Raw genomic sequence first — 23,038 nt, forward strand, 5'->3', positions numbered from 1 at the left:
CTAAAGCTTTGGCCCTAGGGGCTTGAAAGGCTGGAGAAGAAGTTGGTTATGTATCAAAGGACATCTTTGGAAATCTGATGGCTATTCAGTTTCTTAAATTTGAAGTCAGAAGAGTCATGAAAATGCCATGGTATTTGAGTAAAGATTCAATTAGTCTGTGCTATTTACAATGAGCATGATCTTGTGGTAATGTCTATTTTTGCTTCAGTTTCTGAAACTGTGTGTGGCATGGGGGTAATAAAGTCTACCTACCATGTGGGTGAAGAGGAAAGGAAATGTATCTAGAAAGCACCTGCACTGAAGTTTTACTTTCCACTATCTTTCAGAGTTTCTGAAGAATTTTAGGAGACACTTTTTTCTGCATATTCTTCATATATACTTGAATTTATATCTAGTTTTGCTGTAGGTTTGTCTAATTTGTAAACAGGAAAATCACTTCTGTTTGGCTCACGTTTCAACTTGCTCTTTACTCCAGTTCAATGATACGCCACTCAGACAGTGCATGAAGTCCTTGTGAAAAACAAAAATATTGACATCTGTGTCCACCTCCAGAGGTAATGCTGTAATTGATATGAGTCATGGCTTGAGCACTGGGATTAGTTTAATAAAATAAATTTTTAAGTATGTGCATAAATTCATTGAACTACATAGATTTTTGAGAGGGAAGGAACAATTAACCCAAGACCCCAAAACTGGCTTAGATCTGCAATCAATATTATTTCGGCTACACCATGCCCATCAAAATGATATAATCACCTTTTTAGTCAATATGGCAACTGTAGGCTTTAGGCTACCTGATGGGTAAATGACTTTGTGACTCATGAAATTAATACTCTTACCAGTGCAGAACTAAATTCCAGGGAGCTGAGTTTCTCAAACATGGAAATACAAGTATTAGATTTAAATTACAGAACTCATGACCCTTTACTTTTCATTTGTGTCATATTGTGTCATGTGATCTGATTTCTGTCACTTTATATTTCTAGACTTCTCTATGTCACAGACTAATTCTTCAATTAGGGTATGCTGCCACCAGGTGGCAATAAGAACCTCACTTGCAATCACCACCTTCATTCACACATTCATTCATTCATGGGTATTTGGAAAGCTTTGCATATCTCTATACTTACTATCATTTAATATTCAAAATGTAAACTTTAATATCACTGGACATGGATAATTACTTTTAGTTTCAATAATTGTAAAGATTTATCATGGGTGTGCATAAATTGCCACATTTATGCAGGTGACCCTCTACATCTATAAATATGAATAAGAAATTGAAATTGAGTAACTGGCACATTCTCCACTGTCCCTCTATCCCTTGCTACTTATTAGTTACTAATACATGTTCATTTTTGTGTTTTACAAGCAATTTTGATGTTTTACCTTTATGAGATCTAACATTACTATTAGACTTCAGAAGCACTTGATATTAGAATCAGTTCAGATGGATTCTTAAATTTTCTAGCAATAAATATTCCCAATTAAGTAATTAGTGGCCTTCCCACAACCCGCCATGATAGTGTTTCTATCACCTTTTTCTCCTGATACCTTATCTTCATTCCTTCCACAGAGAAGAAGCAGCAGAGAGGACAATGAGAGAGCTTTGTGTTATTTCTGCATCTATTGAATCCTCATGCCCAATTCCACATAATTTTAAGACAGAAACTTCTTCTACCAGTAGAAGAGGGAGCATCGTGATGATGTGGCCATTGGCTGGCCGCATGTGACTTGAAAGCTGTCTGTCTGCAATGAATGCGTCTCCTCTCTCAGATGAGCTTGACTTTGATATTACTTTGAACTTTTGATAGATTATCTTCGATATAATGACTTCACTGAGAAACAACTTAGAAATTATTTTTAAAACGCCTTGTGGTTCATCAAGAGGAAGGGAAAGTGCCTTTGTAGTTCACTGTGGCCAGATACCTCCTGAGGAAAGAAGTTTCAATGAGTCTCCTTCCCCCAGCTGATATCGCCAGTGCCAGGAGACAATGGAAGAGACCACACCTATTGTAAGGGTGCAAGGCTGTGAACCAGCCAGCCCTCGTCTCTGGCCTGAACATGGGCCATTCTTACCAACCCCAATGTGATGGCCTAAAATTCAGGCCAACTGAGCTACTTCATAAAATTGCTGCTTTTGAAAACTAGTCCCCTTCTCTCTTCTTTAAATTCAGAACAGAGACATAGAAGGGCCACTAGTCCAAGTTATCCAAATAACGTGAGACTGAGCAGCATGCAGGTAACATCTGAAGTCCACATAGTCAAAAGCAAGAAGTGGGCATGGAGCTATGGTGCTGCTGAGATATAATTTCTCTCTCTATCTTGTGCTCCTTGTTTCTTGAATTTGTTACTCATTACTTTAGAGAATTCCATGAACCATAGGTGTCTGTTCACCTAAATTGTCCCAGTCACATCATTTTTAAGTCAGCCTTTTAAATAGCAATGACATGCAAGATTTCAACGGAGATCAATCAGCTTGTCAGACAATAGACATTTATGGTTTTGCTCTTTATGATTTTGACTCTTTGGGAAAGATTCCAAAGACCCATAAACAATTTTTTAAAAGTCATATCCAGTCCCAACTCTAAAATTTCTGTCGTGGCTACTTCATACAAATCTTTCCTGTTGTCTTCTACATTCATTTTCCAATGAAAATACCTCATTTAAGATGCTGAAAATATTTATCCTTTTCTGAAACTATTGCTCTACAATTTAGTCCTTGAATCATTATTTAACCACTTCTAGGCTTCTGCCATGTTTCCTTTAATGAGAGATGATCTCTTCTAGACCAGGGCCATATCATGCATTCTATAGCTATTCAATCCTGATTCAAAGGTAGGCACTGCAGTCCCCCATGAAACTGACACCCCTGCATTCCAATTCCTAGAGGCATTCATTTGTTATCTCACTAACTCTCTCATCCAATGTGCAATATATATTTGGGTAGTTATTCTATTACAGGCTCTGCTTTTGATGCTCAGTGTTTAAGAGTAAAAGACATAGACAAAAATCCTGTCCTTGTGGATCTTCTGTTCCAGTGAGTAGAAAAAGTGCAATATGTAGAAAATGAGACACAGACAAGGAGCTACTGTAGTTGCTGAGACCATTTTTGACAATGTCAGGCTGGCTACCTAGTGCTTTCTTACCTAGGCCAGTTCCTGGAGTAAATCCTAACTGGATTGTAGTCAGCCCTGAAGCTTTCCTTCACCCGTCTTTATACTGTCCAGCCAGAGTAGGTTTCCCTCCTACTTCCTGCTCTAAATTTCAGCTCACAAAAACTAAAATTTTACTATAAATGTCTGAACCCTTGACATTTCTTCCCGGATTTGTTGTTTTTACACCTCACTTTTAAGGCTGTTACCTTATGTTTCTTCCCCCAATGTGCTCCAAAGTGGAACATCACCTGGCACTATGGTATTTCCATTCTCTATTTATTTCAATAATTTATTAATACATCAAAGTGCAAATGAAGTAACTACTACATATGAGTCATCTTACTGGAATTGAGGATGCAAAGGTAGATAGATCTGGAAGGGGAAGAGAAAGTTCAGTTTATCATGTTTCACATAATTGTTTTACATATCAGGTACTCAATCTTTTTATATCATTACCAAGAAATCCAATAAAACTATAATCAGTGGTCCAAGGATTCTCTTTGGAGGTAGAAATTGCACAATATCTCTGTCTCTGTTTTTCTTTCTCTGTCTGTCTCTCTGCAATAGGAACTATCTCCATAATAGTACAGACTTTTGTGCCGAATGTTACTCATTTTTAAAGATGACTGTTTAACTTTTAGTCACTTTGTTTGCATGCGAAAGTCAGGGTTTATGCAGAATTGCTGCATGTGCGAAGGTGCCTACAAGATTCTGCTGGCTGGAGTCTAAGCCTGAGGTAACGGGCCCCTTTTGGGGACAGCGTGATTGAACCAAAACAGTTTGGAAATGAAACAGTATGAAACAATCATAAGCTGAGTGGCGAAAATCAGACCTATCTCAAGTCCCTGAATCTCTCATTACACTTCTGAAAATATCTATGTGCCTGTGTTTTCTTATTCACATGCCCCACATTCTACAGCTGTTCTCTTCTTGCTTTGTGCTGATGTGGTTGTTAAACAGAGATCATTTGTACCAGTTATCACTGGCTCGAGAATGTAATTTCTTGGCCTTGTGGTTCAGTGGACTGATTCCGATGAAATTCTAGTATTTTGCTAGAAATTCAGAATCTTAGACCTATCCTCGACCTACTGGATCAGAATAGGATTGAAACACATCCCCAGTTAATCCTCACAATCATTTCAAAGTTTAAGAAGGACAGATAATCTAGAAGAATGATAATTAGAAGGCAATGATAAGACACATCTTCATCTATGACGGGAGATGCAGGTCCCCTCTCTTCTTCTCTCCTAGACCTTCCTTCCAAAGTTAACTTACTGACCAGTGGATTAATTTTAACACAATGAGTGTCAGGATGAAGGGAAAGAGTTGAGACTTGTAGGTGCAGCATCTCCAGTGGCACCAGCATGCAGGTGCCTGCTCTTAAAATTTTGCACCATAGGCATCTTGCTTTTCTCATCATCATCCTGTCCCTACTGAACACTCAGGATGATCACTAAATGGCATCAGTGGTTGTAGAAAGATAAGCTGCATGAGTATAGGTACCTCTCCTCCTTCCTTTCTATTCTTTAGGATGGACAAACCCCCCATTCGCCCCGAGATGTGCTTTTCATAATCCTCCTTCGCTCTTAGGCATCTGTCTCCTGTGGTTTGATGATGAAATTTGGCATAACGATCCCACAGACTCACCAGTGTCTTAGTTGGGCCCTGTAACTCTGTCAAGTTTACTAAGAGTTTAGAGCATAAGGCCAGCTCAGGATAACTCAGACCTTTGCTTGTCTTTTTCATGGACCCACATGCATGATTGTTATGTGATAACCATGTAGGAGGTGGTTGGGAAATGAGGTAGAATTCAGTTACCCCTGCCTTCTTAGTTGCTTATTGAGAGGTAGTGAGATATATCTGGTTATTTAAAAGATGTGGATTAATTTTCCATTTAGGTGATGATCCCTGGAGCATGGCTTCTGAAGGGGCACGGCTGAGTGACTGCATCACCACCAGTCCCTAGACACCTCCTGAGACCAATATCCCCCTTCAAGTGTCACTTTCCTCCTCTACAAAATGAAAAAGTTAACAGTTCCCTCTTTATGGGGTTATTGGGAAGAATAAGCCAATAAAAGCAGGTGATACTTTGTGAAACATGCAGATGTTGCTTTTATGTAATTAAGTGACTTTTTTTTTTTTTGGATAAAATAGGCTGAGAAATTTTAATTGACATCTCAAAATCTCAGTCTGTAGGGTCTGGAAGGAAGGCTTGAATCAGAGAGGCCAACTTTTTTCTTCCTTCCCCATCCCACTGCCTCCGGGAGACTTAACACAGACATCTCATTGTTTATGTTCTCTGAAATTTGAATGCCATGCCCTCCACCCTCCATTTACTTTCCTCTTTATATCAAGACATCCTTTCAGATTCAGTCTCTTGGAACCTAGTATCTTAACTAAAATCATTATTGATCAACTTCTTGCAGAGCTGGAGGTAAGGCAGTTGCTGAAGCAAAACAAGAGATGTGCACCTATTTGCATATCGGGTGGGTCAGCAAAAAGTGGCTCAATGGTCATGTCTGCCCAGTAATGCAACCTCTCGGGATGCATCTGCTGTGGCTGGCTGGACTCCCATTCGGGTTAGGCCACGAGACTCCACATGAACTGTCCCCCTGGCCACACCCATGAGGCCTTCCTGAGAAAACCAAAAGTCAACTTTGAAATACCCTCACATACCCAAGGGCCTTGCTTACCCTGGACTCTGCACTGCTCAGCTTCCTCTGCCGCAAGGGGCATTTGACACAGGACTTTCTCTCTTGTTTATTTCTTTTTCTTATGATTTTTTAAAAATTATTTTGTGTATTTTTACATCATTTTCCATTTGTGTACAATGTATGCTTTATCATCTCGGTTCTATTCCCTATGGAATTCCCACTACCAGTTCACCCGGGCACCGTCACCATAGTTCCTTGTGCTCTTCCTGCCCTGTTTTGATCCAACTCCCTTCTGCCCCACTTCAGAATGCTTCTGGTATATAGTTGCCTGGTGATTTTGATTTTCACTTTATTATAATTAGTTTTTTTTTTTAAGCTAATTCACATCAGAGACTGGAGAAAATTCACAGGTTCTAGTATCCTGGGATAAATCATTTACTGTTTCATTTGTGCTGTTTCTGAACTCTGGATCGGTGCCCTCTGCCTATCCTGTTCTTCTCCTGAGAATCCAATCATGGACCTTTGAAGCCAGGATATTGATTTGCTCTTCCAAGATGACCTTCTGAGGTGACTAGTAGCCAGGCAGATCTCCCTGCTTCTAACCCTTTCCAAACCTTTTCACTGTATTTTCTTTGAACTGCATCCAACAATCAATGAAGCACCTGAATCATTCATTCATCCCCTATTCCATTTACTCCTGAATTCAACAAAGTTTATAAATCACACTTTACACTGAGGACACAACGGTGAACAGTACTGGTCTTGTGAAGCCACAGCTTCTCAGAATAGATAGGAATTCATTCATCCACTTCCATTATTTGTTAAGCACCCACCATGTGACATGGATTCTTTTAGCAGGAGGGATACAGTTGAGAATGAGCAGGCACAGTCCTTGCACTCATGTAGCATGTACTGAAATGGGTAAGATGGGAAAGAGAGCAATAGACACAGAATAAGAACATGCTGGATGGAAGACAGTTATAGCGAGAAAACTAAGGTAGGAGAAAGGGGCAAAAAAAAAAAAAGCCATGAGTATTTCTACTCCCTTTCAGGATGTTTTCCCTGACAAAATGACATTGGATCAAGACCCAGATGATACTAGGAAGCAAGTCATGTGGATATTTGTGGGAAGCACATTCTGAGAAGGGTCAGCAAGGATGATGACTCAGAGGCAGGGGGTGTTGGAAGTGTAGGGGGATCAGCATGGACGTGGTCATTGGGAAGTAAAAGGAATGTGGTAGAGATGAGGTCAGATATGAGATGAGGAGATAAGGAGGAGCAGGGAGTAGCAGACAGTTTTGTGTAGATCTCTTTATGCCCAATAAGGACTTCAGAATTTATTCTAGAAAAAATCTAGACATGAGAATATACCAGACTTGCTGTGCCTGACATATGGTGACTGGAAGGTATGCAGCTGGGGGAGCAGCCAGATCATCACAAGGCCCCTGGGTTGATTCTCCAAGTAAGAAGATGGTGTCTCAGACCAGGGAGCTGACTGGTGCTGGCAAAGATAGAATTGTCAAAGTGTCCTAAATGATCAGACATGGACTGTGAGCAGAAGGAAGATGCCTCCTGGACAGGTTTTTATGAACTTTAGGATGAACAGGGATGTCATGAAGCCATTAGTCTTCCAAAGGAAGGGAAATCACACCACACGTGTGGCCTAGGTTGGCACACTCCTGCCCCTGTCACTTCTTGACCTCACTTTCCACCCTATCAGCCTCTGCTCGCCCACCAATCATATTTCCTCTCATCACAGAAACTGCACCTGATACTTCCTGCTAAAGATTTTAGACGTTATTGAAGTGTGATGGAAAGAAGGTATTACACAAATGTGTTGAGATGATCATACCTACCAGAGCTTTGGAAAGGTCACTTTGACTGCAGATTAGAGAATGGGTTAGGGGAGGCCTAGTGAAAATAAAGACCAGTCAGCAAAGGGCCCAGAAATCACGAGCGATAGATGGTGACATGTACCAGGTGACAGGACATTAAGGCCTGATGTTGCAGGGTCATGCAAAAGATACTAAGTAACCTGGTGCCATGTTGGAACGGCTATGGCTACTAGTCCAGGAAGGGTGATAAGAGGAAGATAGGAGGCAACCAGCAGGTAGAGGTTAAGCACTGAGGAGGTTAAATGTGGTCTTGGGTGGGGCCCTCAGGAAGTTATGACCTATTTCCAGGAAGAGATGCCACATCTCTTTGATGCCCTAGTGGTTTTAATTTTTTTTCTTTGTGAAGAAATCTTGTACCCATGTATTCCTCTCCCCTTTCCACACTCCTCACCCCTCCAGGACTGCTTGAAGTACTTCTTTTCTGCCCAATTGCTGGCATCATAAGGATAAAACAAAATAATGCCTAGGAAACACATGACATAGAACTTGTCCAACAATACTAGCTCCATTATGAAGTTCTTCATTTGTGACCATCGGTGTTCTGATTGCTTCATGCATAGGAATCCATTTTTATCTTTCAACCTGTCCTCTGATCCCCATTTAATAGATGAAGAAATGGAGGTACAGAGAGTTTTGGTAATTCACGCAAGGGCCCAAAGCTATGTAGTGTCAGAGCCAGTATTTGATAGGGCAGCCCATATCAATCCCAGGCTACAACCCCTCTCAAGTAGTAAATACTCAACAAAGACAGCTATTCGTATCCTCACTGGACACTTGTAGAAGATGACATTCTAAGATCTCAGTGTGACAGTTTCTCAACCTCTAATTACATTTCTTTCCTTCTTTGTTCTTGAGTCTCTTTCTACAATAACTGAATCTGTTATTGTGGAAACCTAAGGGAAATAATAGGTGCTCACATATGAAATGAATAAATTAATAACCAGGTTGTGTGCAGAAGGCTCTTGGGAACAGTTTGTTGAGCAAACAAGTGTTAGAATTCAGAGTGGTTAACAGGAAAGGGAATCCCCACATGGTCTTTAATTAAAGAGGTTTGGGATGAGTGTGGTTCTAGAAGTGTTGACTATGACAGCAGAGCTAGTGGCTTTGAGATCATGCCCTGCTTCATTGTTTATATTTATATCAGACCTGTGCCTCCACCAAGTATTTTACCCTTTTTGTAGATGACATTTTGTGACCGAATCATAATTTATACCAATCTTAATGTCTGTGCTTGCAATGTCCAAAGTTTTGAGCCTCTGGCATGGTGAGATAGTTTGTGTAATGGTTCAGGACCCAGGAGTTCAAACAGAACCACCTGACATATGAATTCTGATTCTACTTCTTTCTAGATGTATAATGTTGAGCAAGTAGGTTAACCTTTGGATGACCCACTTCCTTATCTATGAGAGGGAGATTAAAATAGTAATTATGCCATTTGACTGATGTGAGATTCAAATGAAATAATACACAGAAAGTGTTTAGCAGAATGCCAATAACATTGAAGGTTGTTATATAGTGTAGCAGTGTATGTCACCTGGTACCAGGTGTATGTGATAATTATTAAGGCAGGTGACCACCTGAGGATCGTTCAAGAGAGGCATCAAGCTTTTAGGTCCCTAAGTGTCTACTCATTTGGACTAGAATTATGATGATAATTTCTTGAGTTTGCTAATTACTTTGAAGCCAATTAAACACAACACTTCTCTATTTGTTTCAAAGCTTTTTATGAAAAGATCTATTCCTTCCTATTGCATTTCTCTATCCCATTTCAGAAATTGACACAACAATCTGTTTCAGTCTACTTTAGCCATTTTTCTGTCATTCTCTTCTGTTTGCATCTATAGTCTATCTACATCTAGTTCTCCCGCACATCCCATATTCCATCTCATGCTTCTCCATATTCCATTGTACCTCATCTCATTGTAGTTTATTTATTAAATCTCTTTCAAATTTCATCATTTTTCACAACACACCATCTCACATTCCACTCCATCCTAGTACATCCTCAAACCCACGTGTCCTAGATAATGTTCCTCTTAGAGTAAGAAAATCGTAACAATTTCCACCTGCTTTTGTTGCTCTATCCCCACCTGTTTTTGCTGAGTACATTACCCTCTCAAGTTCTCCCTGATTAACTCTGGGAATTTCTCAGAAATCTATGATCAAGACTAGTAATTTGGTGTTTTGGGTAATGCGTAACATTTCCCCTCTCCTATTCCTGAACTGTGAATGTCCCTCTGGTTTAAGCCAATGACGGCTTGTTAGGGAAGTTCAGGCACCTAAAGCTCAGAACTTTTCAATCCAGCCACAAGACATTGACAACCTGATCTCCTAAAGATGGAAATGGTGAGTTTCTTCCTTCTATTTGCCACCTTGAATAGGTGCAATCAATTATATGGTTCTACTCAATTATTAGGTATTTAGGGGAAAAATATATTGGTGACCCTAGAGATCTGTTCAGGCAACTGGCACAATGACCACAAAGTTAATTTATTTGGTTAAATCAAGACTGAGCAAAGGGTGGGCCTTGCAACCATCAAGCACTAAAAAGATGGGTGTGAAGGGCGTCTTTGTATTACTCAATAGTGACACCTATTGACCCAGATGGAAACATTTGCATGGTAAGTGGAGTTGAGGCAGGCTTTGGAATTAAACAAAAACAAACAACAAATGGACAACAAAGCAAATAACATATAGGAAAACCATCTGCTCCCACTTGAGTTTTCTCTGTGGCCAGACTGAGTTGTCATTAGCCATGATAAAATGAAATATTAACAGACTGATGCATGAAAGTCTCCAAAGAATATTTCATCAACATTTAGAGACAAACAATATAATCTTGTCAACTTAAACCCATACAGACATTCGTGGGCTGTAGGAGATATACAATATAATGGACGCTGTACCAGGAATTTATTTGCTGCATCAAAAACTTGAAGACTTCATTTAGAACAATGATTCTAATCTGTTTCTTCTATTTATGAAAACATAGTCATATCTATAAGCTTCCTTCTTTTCTTCTTTCCTCTCTTCTTTCTTTCCTTTCTATCTTTCCTTGCACAAATACATGTGAAAATGAAGCCAGGTGTGAGTCCCTCAGTGGACACTGATGTTGAATACAATATGACCTAGACATGATGGAGTCATCAATTATCAGAGAACCATTCTCACCCACTGTATCCTATAATCGATGACACAGTTAAGCTATGGCATCACAGAACTGGAAGGATGGTGCCTGGCTGGGGGAAATTGGTAGAAAATCATAAGTCAATGAAATTTCTACTGAGGACATGTCTTGAAAAGTCAATAGGCTTTTTTTTTCATTATTATTAAAAATAAACTCAATGACATGAAGGCAAATGGTGTTTTGATGAATGGTCAGCATCTTTAATCCTGGAAGCATTTTTGGAGGAAGGTGAACTTAGAAAGGCAGGTTGTCAACTGTTCGAAAATGGAATCTTCTGTTTATCTTGTGGGTAGTTATTAGCTATATAAAAGTTTTTAAAGTAGTCAAGAATATTTTATAGCAAATATATTTTGGGGAAGAACATTCTGGCCATAGTGTGGAAAATGGATTGGAGGAGAGAAGAGACTATGCGTAAGAAACCAGCTGTAAAGCAGATGTCCTTATGTAGAGTCTATTGGGCAAAATTTTTAGATCAAGACTGTGGTGCTTTTTTCTTTTTGAGGTAGTATGGGGAAGTGAAAAGAGCATAAGATTTCAATGAAGTAGACATAGTTCAAACCCCACTTGATAGATGAGTGGGCATGTGAAATTAGTGGGCCTCTCTTTACATTTACAATGGGGCATTCATAGCATCAACGTCAGAGGACTGGCATGAGGGTAGAAGGGAAATGCTTTAAATGCATTAATACTGGACTTGGAGAACAGAATTGTGTTCACTCCCAATTGGGTGGGTCTGGGTCTTTGCTCTTCCTCACTCTCCCCAGAGGCACAATGGATTGTCATTGTGTAAATGTTTTCAGGAGAACATGGGTTTGTGTAATTTTTGTAAGTGTACTACTAAGTGTAACACATGCACACATACACACACACACACACACACCCCACATCATAACTTGGCCTGAAATTGGAAAATCACCCTGTGGAATATCACAGACAGAAATGTCTCTTCTAACTGAAGACCCTTCCATGAAAAATTCCAGATACACTAGATGGTACATCCTAGAACACTGAGGGAAGGTCACACCAATATATCCATCGCTCTTGGCCTCCAAGTTTCAACCATGGAGACAGATGTTTTGCTGCCTCCATTTTGAATTTAGATTTTGACATCATCCTGGCTTGAACATGGGTCATGATGGAAAGTCAAGTTGCATGGCTGTTTTCTTCAACTTCAGCTTTCCTTCTAACCTGTGTTCCTCCTCACAGTTTTCACTCATTCCTTCCCAGAGAGCTTCCCACTCTATTTTTTTTTCCCTCAATTCATGGAAATGAATCAGATTTGGGATGGCGTCATTCAAAAGAGAAAGCTAATTAAAAAGGTCCCCTTTCCTTCCTCTTAGAGTCCTTGCAAGCGTTTCCCCTTTTCAGAGATACAAGCAAGGAAGGAAGCTCTTCAGTGCAGCTGGGAATAACGAAGCCCTGGTTGAAGTTTCGGGGAAACTGAGTGATCATTCCCACCTTGCTCCCTCAGGTCATATTTTAAACTGCTTTCTCTTTTTCAAGGTCAGGTTAAGCAGAATCACCTCAGTCTGTTTTAGCTAGAAGGAATAGATGATAATGTGACTTGAACATTAACTATTAAGTAGTTATGATTTTCTAGATGTTTATCTTGAGATGAGAGTGCTAATAAGTGCTAATGTTTACATAGCTCTTATTATGTGTCAGGAATTGTTTATTTAATAAGTCATGTCATTCTGGTGACTCTCAGTCACCAGAAGAGGTAATTCCTATTACAACCACCGTTTTACAGATAGGAAGTGAAGGTGTGGAGGAAATAAAATAATTTGCTCCTGGTCACTTACCTAGTGAATGTTAGAGCAAGGATTTGGACCCAGACACTTTGGTGCTGGAGTGTATGCTAAATTTCACCGACTACACTATTTTTCAATGCATTCTTAAGTGGTCAGAACTTAGTTTGAAACCATGTGAGAGCAGGAAGCAAACTGACCCAAGAGCCTGTGAGCCAGAGATAGGTTTTATTCAAACTGCAGTGCTAAACCAAAAATGGGTTGCACTTAAATTAATTGCCCATATTTTCAAATCAGAGCAATTTTGCATAAAAAATATATAGCTTAATAACATTTTGGAAAAAGAAACGGAGGCTCTGAATCCCTGGGCCTAATATTGCATGGCAACAACTAGCTGGAATGAGTTGCTCCTATACTCTTTTTACTGAATCATGCATTCCTCAATTTGCTACAGGCCCCTCCCACTCCCTATTGCCTCCTCAACACTAGGCCATTTGCCCTTCTTCCCACCCACTTTTTTCACTTATGTAACCTCTCAAAACTTAAATCCTAAAGGACTTGAGTTTGTAGCACTAGTCTAGAGACTTAAGACTTTGCTCTAAATTCAAGTTTAATCTGTACCATACTGACTTTGAACAAAATGCTTTATTTAAGCTTGCCAAGCTTATTTTTTTTCTCCTTTAAGAAATGAAGGGGAGGAGAAGAAAGATCCAAATATCCCCTTCTACCCAAAAAATGGAGGTAAAAATAACACTTCATGGTTACCTCGCCTGTGGATTGGGGCAAGTAATTCTTGTCTTGTCTAAGTTGCTCTGATGGTCAGCTAGGGTAGTGACTATAAACACTTAGGAAGCCACCCAAAACTGTCAAAGTTTAAGGTAATGCTGGGGGGTCATAAAGTACTTTATATTTTAAAAACGTTTTTATCTAAAAAGCCTCATGACTACATTGGAAAGCTTTCAATAAAGTAGGCAATGTAGACTTCTACTTTTCCTCACCTCCATCTATACATTTGGAAACTTGTCTAACGTTGCTCAGCTATGTAAGAGCAGAGATGGAATGTGGTATGGGCCATACTTGTGCTCCCCCCCAAATTCATACGTGAAGTTCTACCCCCAAATGTGATAGTATTTGGAAGTAGAACCTTTGGAAAGTAATTAGGTCAGGAGGGCAGAAGCTTGGTGAATGATTTTAGTGCCTTTATAATCTCTCTCTACTATGTGAAGACACAGCAAGAAGGCAACGATATGCAAACCAAAAAGAGCGAGGTCTTGCCAAGCACCAAATTGTTAAGCACATATTTCTGTTGTTTAAGCTGCCCAGTTGATGGCATTTTTGTTATAGAAGCCCAAACTAAGACATGATGACACTCCAAATTTGATGCTCAGAAGAAGGTTCTTCTTCTAAAGTTGTGTAACGTCTCTTCCCCAAGCAGATCCATTTTCAGATTCCAAAACCTCACCTTGAGTCATAATTGACATACAACTTTCATATTCTTGCAAGTCAACCTTGATAGTTATTACAGTAAACTGGAAAAGACCCAACCAGGAGCCAAGTACTCTGGGCTCCACACCAAGTTTTTCCTCTCACTGTCTATGTGACCTTGAACAAATTACTAAACTCTTCAAGCTTCTTTTATTAATTTGTAAATTGTGCATAATATCCTTGTCCTCACAAATTTGCTAACACTCAACTGAGATAATAACAATGGCAATACGTTGCGAATGTAAATGAAGATGAGGGTGTGTCTTAGGTTCCTGCTTCAAGACTAACCTGCATGAGGGTGTGTTGTAGACTGGCCCCTCCATTCCACACACCTTTGTTGCTCTTGCATAAAGGTGCATGATTAAGCAGTAAATGCTCAATCATCAGGTAGCTCCAACCAGAATAACAGAAGCAGCCATAAAATGATTCTTTGGGGGATTGTCAGAAAATGAGGGGAGACCTCCGTGACAGTTGTTTGCTTTTCATCTGTATTTGTATCAGTCTATGAGGTTCCCAGGCCCTCCTGACTATTGCTGGTTAGCAATCCCCTCTGACAGTAAGTTGACACTTTGTGTTTGGAGATGGAATATAGGACTTAGAGTCAGAGACATGGCTTTAAATCTTGTCTCAGTTCTTGAGAGACTGTTTCTTAGGTAAAGTTGCTTTACCTCTCTGGACCTCCACTGGGTTACCATGATTAAAGAGTGTTTGGGGAAGGACTAAAATTTTGCATTATTCCCCTTCCTTCGAGGGAGATTTAATGCAAAACATGCATTTCCACTGGGAACTTTTTCCAGTCTTGTATGCTACTTGGTTTTTATTTTCTCTTTCTCTCTCTTTTTCCCTCTCCCAGCAAGCCACACTGATTCCCCTTCATTTCACCCGGAGTCACCCTGCCTGTATTGAGGGCAGTTCTTCCCCGCAGGGTGAAAATACCCAGTGAGTAAACCCAGGGTCCTTAATGGCAGGAAAGCCAGATCCATTTAATATGATCTGGTTTCTGCCTCAGAGTCGATGCCTCAGGAAGAATTTGAATAAGCCAAGCTGTCTCATTTTCCTCACAGCAGCTCGGACTTGGATCTTAAAAAAATTCTAGTCAACTAAACAAATGATTCACTGAAGAACAGGAAAGAAACTGGCTGGTTGTACTCTTTCTAGTTAATGAATTGAATTGATACAGGAACTTCATCGTGTTCTCAGGGAAATCCTGTTGGCTGGGGCTCACTCCTCAGCACCACTAAATTTAGGTCACAGCTCAGTGAAGAACAATTACAGATCCTTAATAAAAGATAATTTACCCAGTGACAGCAAGCAGGACAGCTGGGCTGGCATTCTTATTTTCTCGTTAATGTGGTGGGGGCGGGGGACAAGGAGCGGAGATGAATGTTGACAGAAAGTCATTTTCTGACCTTGTACATCCGTTGGCTGACCTGTTTTGTGGCATATGCCAGTCCAGGCTTTTCCAGCAAGTGAAAGATGAATGTAATGGAACCCTCACAAAACAATTTCCTAAATTGGACAAGGACAAAACAGAAGTTTGGAGGGAGGCCTCCTGAGAAGTCATGCATTTGAATCTGGCTGCTCCTGCCTTCTCCAGATTAATCTTTCTCTATTCTGCCTTTTGCCCTCTATCCCTCACATTCTCTACTCTTCATCCATACAGAATTATCTCACAGCTCTTCATAAACTATTTTTCTTCTCTTCTTTGTGTTTTTGTCCTTCCTGTTCCTCAAGGATGGAATGCATTTCCCTCTACTTTGAATGACTTATTCTTGGTCATCTCAAAAAAATTAATTCAGTTTTTACCTCTTCCGGGAAGCTTCTAGAGACCCTCACAGGGTTGCCTCCCTCTGAAACTCTGACTTCTTCCGCAGACGGAGTTCCATCAAACAAGGCACTGTTCCATAATGTTGTTGATGCCCCAGTGGCAACACACTTCATTAACATCATTTTCATAGTGACTCAATGATGCCCTTGTCACAGAATCCAACAGAAGTTTCTCAGCTTTTAGATACTTGTTCTTTCAATGGAATCTTACACTGTTTACAAGTTCCATCCTCTTAATACTTTCTACTATGCATTGAACTGTGCCACCAATAGGTATCTTGAAGCCTTAGCCCCTGGTACCTGTGAATAATTGATCCATCTGAGATCCTACATGATTTCACCAAATCATCACTGAATTGAAAAGCACATCTAGAAACCAGGGATTAGTCCTGGATCCTGCTTATTAACTTAAAAATCTTCCAAAAGCTCTATTACCTCTTAAGATATGGTTCCCAACTAAATCGAATTTGTCATTTCCTGACAAACATAAACACTTTGCATAGCTATTCTGAGGATCAAATAAGACCATGTGTTTGAAAGAGACTATGGTGTCTGCTCAGTAGTAGCAACTTTCAACTTCCTCTCTTATTCTCAGGATAGAACAAGACAGAGTGGGAGGAAAAAAATAAAAGAGCAAATTTTAAACAAATGATCGAAAACAATTAACATTTTTTTTAACTCAGAAAGACAAATGTGTCAAGAAAAACTTTCAGCAGAAACCCTTTGTGAGGTGGAGGCGTTGATGGAATTTTGGAAAGCTGTTGTGAACAATGAAGGAACACTTTGGGTCCATTTTTTTCAGTCTGAGTAAAAGAAAAAAATTGAATTGAAGAGCAGTAACTTATTCTCGGATGCATAAATAGTGCCGTTAAATTTTTTAGTAGGATATTCTTGATTCTGATTGGTACCACTCGACTCTAATGATGAATACAGAAGGCGTATTTGAGTTACAATTTTGTTTTTGAGCACTGTATATTTTATCATTTAATTTTCCCTAAAGCTTTCCTTTTTATGACTCTTGAGAAATGTATGTTTCCTATCAGAGACCAAAAGAAAAAGAAGGGGGAAAAAAGTACAATATTACCAACTGAAAATCTGTTAAGCATATCATTTATATATTTTCAGGTCTTTTTCTGACATAAATTTATACTTTTCCACAATGGAATTAGACTGTACACGTTTCATTGAAATGTACGCTTCCCCTTTCAGGCTCCGCAAATGCTGTTACATGGTGAGAACATCTGCTATGTGAGGACAGACCCTCCCCCAGTTTACTTTCCTGTCCCAAACCAGTAGAAAAATGGTATAAAAAAATTTAAAACAAGAATTTTCGAAAGCTGCACAACAAGCTGAAACAAAATAAGAGAAAATAATGCAATTAACCCAGTAATCATCCTGCCTTTTTACCTAAAATCTGTTCATAAACAAACTGTGGGGTGAAGGGCAGTCCCCCAGAAGGTATGGTGGTCTCCCAAATGAGGAGGAAGAGAGAATTTTGGGTGAGGTGGGCACGGGAGTAGTGGTAGCTGCAATTTGTGGGAGGAAAGTCCTGGAGAATATGTAGCAGTCATGTGGAGGTGCGCACGAGTCCCCTTGTGACATGATGAATAGCAATTTCTATACACATGCTGTGAAACTCCCTGGGACCGGACAAAAACAATGTGTGAAAGAAGAAAAATCGCCAGATCTCACATCAAGCTGGAGAACTGCAATCATACCCACCTGAGTAAGGAATCTTTTTGAAGAGGCAGGAATTTTGTTACAGAGGTCAGAAAGACGACACCTTAAGGGGGCACTAAGGTGTCCCATGAATCATCCTAATAAAATTTGAAACTTAAAAACAAGATTAGGAAAAGTCAAATGGAGCCACAACTTGGTGTATTGAGTCTAGCTAAATGAGTTAACTAATTTTCTGATGATCAGTTTCTTTATCAACAAACTTGAGGTAATATCTCTATGAGCTAGTGTGACTTGGGGTTAAAGCTCCACAATAGTAGGTGACATTCATTAGGGGCTTAAATAAATTCTGGCGTTACTATCCGTGACTGTATGGCATTCTGCTCCCAGGCATGAGCTGTGTCCCATAGCCAAGCTAACATCAGGTATTTATTCTGTAGCCACCAAAACCTTATTCAGCCAATAAGAAATAGCCATACCTACAAAAGACTCCATTGCTTTGCCAATCAACCAATTCAGGATTTTCTGACAGTCTTCAATGACTGGTAGGGTGACCTCCAGCACCTTAAGTGTAACCCCCACCTCACCAACACTTATACTGACTTTGCCCAACTGAACTGAGAAGTCTTGAGTGCAGGGACTGTCTTGTTCACGTGTGTGTTTCCTCCTAGAGCAGTGTGGGCTCACAATAAATGTTTGTTTTGTTAAATTAAATTTAGAAAGTGTTCACTCATTTACAGAAGAAATTAGCTGGTAATGAAATACTATGTCGTGTTCCATTCTGCAGAGGAACAAGAACGCTGCCCTAGGAATGCAGTGAACTTTCCGGCTTAATATTTGGTAAGCAAATTCTTCTGTTATCAAAGGAAATTAATGCTAACCTTTCCTCTACCACATTGAGCATTTAAGCCCTCAAGACACTCTGCTAGGGCAAATGGGTGACGTGCAGGCTGGAATGTTGTAATGCACTCAGGATGAAAAGCCGCTGCACACAGAAATTAAAATAACATTAGAAGCCAAGTAGAGAGAAAGGTTATTACAATACGTTCTAGAAAAAAAGCTGGAAGATGCTCTATGGTCCCTTCCTCCAGGCGAAGGAAACGCTGAAATCAGATAAACTCCCCAATGCCCTACCTAGCCTTCTCCCACACCCTCCTCTGTCCCAGGGGAGTCATCATTGCCAGTGCTCAGGGTGGGTGGGAGCTTATTCTGATCACTTCATGAACACAGCTTGAGCTTTGGACTCCGAGCATCCCACGTCAGATCTTGGCTCAATCTCAGATGAGAATCGTAGATGTCTTACCCACTTTCAGGGGGATTCCTTATCAGTAGGAGGAGTTTTTGAGATTTTTGAGAGTTGTTGTGAAGATTAAGCCATCCAGTGCTGGGTACCCAGTGAAGATGGTGTCCTTGCTTCACCGACTTGGAAGAAGAGTAATAAAATCTGATTTTTGCAAGGGCAGGTGGTGTGAAGGGCAGGTGGCATCACCATTTCTTCTCTTTATGCTTGCTCTGAATCACTACCCAAAGGGCTTTTTGTTTTTCTTCTGTGAATAGAGAAGATCCCTCTTTTTCCCCAAAGGGATGTATTTGAAGCTTTCTTTCCACCTCCTGTGGCTGCTCTATCACAGGCTTGCCTTGCAGATCCACCTGCAGATCTTTTAGAGGCCCAGTCAGCCAGTGATTCCAAATGTTCTTGCTCTGGGTTTTCCTTCAGGTCCTTGATTCACTTTACAAAGGTGCATCACAAATCAAAGAACAATTCTGAAGCTCCAGTGAAACTCAGTAAGCCAATGTGATGGTCAAACCAGACTATTTGTATAAGTAGCTCAGCTTTTCACCACCAGATTATTCCTGAGGGTTAGGGACTATGCTCTTTCTTGATGTCATCCTACATACCATTCCTTTGCCTGAATTGTGCTTTCTCCTCTCCCCCTTCTCTGGCCCCACTTGACAAAAATCTTACCTTTTTAAAAAATTTTCAACTTTCCATGTTATCGCCTCCATGAAAATTTTTCCTTCCTTTCTTACCACTTAATGGGATCCATTACTATACCTGTAGTTCTCCCTATAAGGTTTACTGTAAAATGAATGTACATTTTTCTACACCAAGAATGTATAAATTGGGTCCCACACTTCACCCTCGTGTGTCTAATAGCTGGAAAACCGCAGATCAAACCTCTCCAAATTACTTTTACTCTCCTTGCCAACTTTTAGAGTCTCTAGGTGACTCTAAGTGCCTTTGGATGGGAAATAGTCCATCTGGCTTGGTCTTACCTCAACGTACTCTCTGGCTTAGGGATGCTGGTGGATAAACAGAAGTTGGCTTTGAAAGGCTGTGTCCAAAGTCCAGCTGCAGGTAAATCCACAGTTCCAACAGCAGCCAGAGACAATGTGGCAGCAAGGCGTCCTATGGAGGGCTCTGGCTAAAATGATGACATTTTCCTTTTTTTTTTTTTTTTTTTTTTTTTGCTTTAGGGCATAAGGTACAAGAGATTGGGGCAGTGGCAAAGCAATACCCAGAGAGACTGTGGTGCTGCTTGCTTACTTCAAGTAAGAGCAGAAATGCACAGTATTCAAGCCTCCCCTGCAGAAAATATAAAGGACATGGGGCATTGTAACAAAGGATTGGAGACATGCCGTGTGTTTCCCTGTCTCCTTGAGAATTCACGAAGCTACTTCCTAACTTTCATTGCAAAAGGCTGGAGTCATATGACTGTATTTTGGGCAATGCAATGTGCGTGGAAGTGATGTAAGCCATTCTGGGCATGGCCTTTAAAAACCTGACCCTCCAAATCTCCTTTCCCTTCTAAGACAATGTAGAAGGACATGATTTCCAGGGACAGTTGCAGCATGGAGGAAAGTAATGCAGCCCTTGCTGGACTGTGAAATGGGTAAGTAACTTCTGTTAAGTCTCTGCAATGTTAGTGTTTGTCATTACTCCAGTGCAGCTTAGCTGACCTAAGAGGAGATCTGAAGCTTCTTTTGTCTTTAAGCTGATCCATAGGTAGGTCTAGGAATTTTTTTAAAAAGTAGTTCCAGAAAGTTCCATGAGCTACCTGGGCATGTATCTCGCAGGTTAAAATCAATGATAACACAGCTTTAACAAGTGGGTCTTTCAGTTTGCACACAAGGCACAAGCAAAGACTAGTCTCAGGACACCTGAAGGAGAATTGCTTCTAGAAACTTCTACTCCCTTGTCTCCCTAATGATGCTTCTTCTCTTAGGTCTTGACTCTCTTGTCTTCCAATATAATCAAGCTTCCTTCTCTGGTATTGCCTGTGAGGGGAAATCATCAATGAGGAGACCAATGAGTTTTGAATGAGATTCTTCTAAGGAGCCCTTGCTTGGTGCTTCTGAATGATTATCATGCCATCAATAATGTGAAGTAGATGCCAACTTCTCTTGTTAAAAACATAATTTTTAAGGTGTGGATAATGTCCATGATATTATATATTACAGTAATAAGATTGCTTTAGTTATCAGTATACCTGCTTAAAAAAATGTCATATCCTTAAAAACATGTACACAGTTTTGCATCTTTTTTATCTCCGTGTGCCTAGCCATCAGCAGCCATGCTTGGCACAAAGTGACATGGTCTAGAAATGATGAGAAATGTAGTCTCCCTCTGAAGCCTACTCAGCAGCTCTTTTCTGCTTTTTCACTCTGCTTGGGGTAGTAGTTTGTCTATAATTGGAGACTATATATTCCTACCAATATTTCTCTTCAGAGAAAATTACCTAGGATGACCTCTTTGGGGTGGGCACAGGCATATGCCCCAGAGACATGTCCCTGTCTATGAATTGTAACAGAACAGTTGCCTCATGGCTGGAACACTCGTCCATTCTTGCTGGCAACGTCCAGTGACTTTGCTGGGCCAGCACACTGAAGTCATAATTGGAGCGCACTTTGCTCGTGGAGGTTGGTCTTCAATGCCAAGAACAAGGGTGAGTGGACATTGCACCCAAAATAAACCTCGTCAGCAGCTCTCCTCATAATTTTCTCTGAACTGAGGAAAATAGCTCAGGCAACATAATTCTGGGGACTCAGATAGTGAGCGAACATTCAATCATACAAGTTCAAGGATGAAAAGAGCTTTTCAGATCATTCCCCAAACTTCCAACTTTATATATGGGAAAACTAAAGACAGGGAGCAAAGTAATTCACCCAAGATCAAACCAATTGAGAGCAGAAAAGCCAGGACTAGAATTCATTTACCGAAGCCCCTGGATCTGCTCTTTTCATGTCACTCTTCAGCTGCTCACACATCTTTTTTTGCTGGTAATGTGTGCAAACCTGAGGTGGGTTGTAAAGGCAATAACCATCATACTGACTACCAGACACTGTGTTCAATACTTCAGAGTTATCTAATCTTATCTCAAAGACCCTATTCTCTATTTTTACAGAGGAGGCAACATAGCTTTGGAGCAAGATAGTAAATTGCCCAAGATCACCCAGCCAGTGAACTTGCAAATACTCTGAAAAGCTTATCTACCTCTTTCTAAGGTCCAGAATCGTAACCACATTCCACGGCCATCTGGTGCCACTGAGAAACAGGAGCATCTTGCAAACTCAAAATGCAAGCATTTCCTAAATGCCAGAGCAAGCCCTAATGCATCATGACTAATGGGCCAGTTACCTCCTCCTTCCCCCACAGAAACCTACTGTGAGTGGAAAACAGCATTTCCAGTATTTTGCTCAGTGGAGAAGCACCCTTCTGTCACCAACAGGCAACATGTGAGCAGAGAGGCTGAGAAAAACCTAATTACCACATGACTTAGGAGATCTTGTTTATAAAAAGGTGAAAGTTAATAAATTTATAAATTTTATTTGAGACCTAGACAATCTCTCCTGGTCTATGTAAAGAGGACTACAGCATGCTGGATCCAGAGAAGTAAAGTGTTGTTTCATTTCACACATATTTATGGAAAACCTCCTAAGTGCTATGCACTAAGTTAAGCAGAGAAAACAGAAAAAATAACCAAGGCACAGTTCCTAGCTTCAGGAAATTTACCAGCTGAGATAGAAATGACGAGTCTTCCATGGGAGATAAGCACTTCCCTTTCTAGAATAAAGAACTGTTGCCAAAAAGGGGCTGTGCAAGCAAAGACTAGTTTTCTCAGCCTCCTTTACAATCATGTGAAGAGTCTGAGAGTGGACTCTTGCCCACAGGATGAACAGAAGGGAAGAACATCACTTCCAGGGACACCTGGGCCTTCTCCACCATCCCTGCCCTCAAGTGCTGGAAGCATAGTCACCTAGAGGGCTTGGGACCAAGATTACCTGGTCACATGTGCAAACTGCTAACAATGACAGCTGCCTCCAACTGCTCACATGAGCAGAAAGTACACGCTCACTCTATGAAAATATAGCCACGGAAATGACTATGTTGTTAAGGCAGTGAGGG

This window comes from Talpa europaea (genome assembly GCF_964194135.1).
Source record: "Talpa europaea genome assembly, chromosome: 3".
Taxonomy (NCBI): Eukaryota; Metazoa; Chordata; class Mammalia; order Eulipotyphla; family Talpidae; genus Talpa; species Talpa europaea.